The sequence below is a fragment of the Choristoneura fumiferana genome, chromosome 30 (genome assembly GCF_025370935.1).
Source record: "Choristoneura fumiferana chromosome 30, NRCan_CFum_1, whole genome shotgun sequence".
Taxonomy (NCBI): Eukaryota; Metazoa; Arthropoda; class Insecta; order Lepidoptera; family Tortricidae; genus Choristoneura; species Choristoneura fumiferana.
In genome coordinates, this window is record NC_133501.1 from 6,766,606 (window position 1) to 6,767,251 (window position 646).

At 45.7% G+C, this 646-nt stretch overlaps 1 protein-coding gene across 1 annotated transcript in view; it reads right to left on the minus strand.

Moving 5' to 3' along the window:
* LOC141444490 (nuclear pore complex protein Nup98-Nup96-like) overlaps positions 1-646 on the minus strand; it is an 81,150-nt gene that overhangs the window by 30,419 nt on the left and 50,085 nt on the right.

Sequence of the window (646 nt, forward strand, 5' to 3'; positions counted from 1 at the left end):
AATCTTGATGATATCCGCAGTAGAACTAAGGTTACCGACGTAGCCCAAAGAATTGCGAAACTGAAGTGGCAGTGGGCGGGGCACATTGCTCGCAGGACTGAAGGCCGATGGGGTCAGAAGGCTCTCAAATGGCGTCCGGTCCGGGGACCAAAAGACGAGCTGTCACGTTGGGACACGTTAAATAACTAAATGAGTCTATCGCAAAAATACTGTAACGTCAAACGGAGCTCTCGATACTAACGTCCCTAATTGATATTCTAAATAAGGCCTCTGTTTTACTGTCCAATTTATGGTCACCCGCTTTTTGGTTGAGGAACGTTCTTTGTGATGGAAGGCGGCAAAGCGGATTCGGAGTCATGCCGAAGCCGTAGAACTGTAATGAGATCGCTACAGATGTTCCCGTTTTCCCACGCTCTGCCGATTGGATATCGATCGCTGCACCACGATACAATGAGGGCTATCGCGTATGAATTCGCCACTAGAGGCGCTAGTGTAGCGTGAGGTCTCCGAAATGTCAAATCTCATAGTTTGGGTGAGCTACGCGGGTTTATTAAAATTAGAATAATTTTGTGAATATTTTACAATATCTGAAATTAATTATGTCAAATATGCGTTCCGGGGCAATAATGTCTGTGTTTGAGACAGT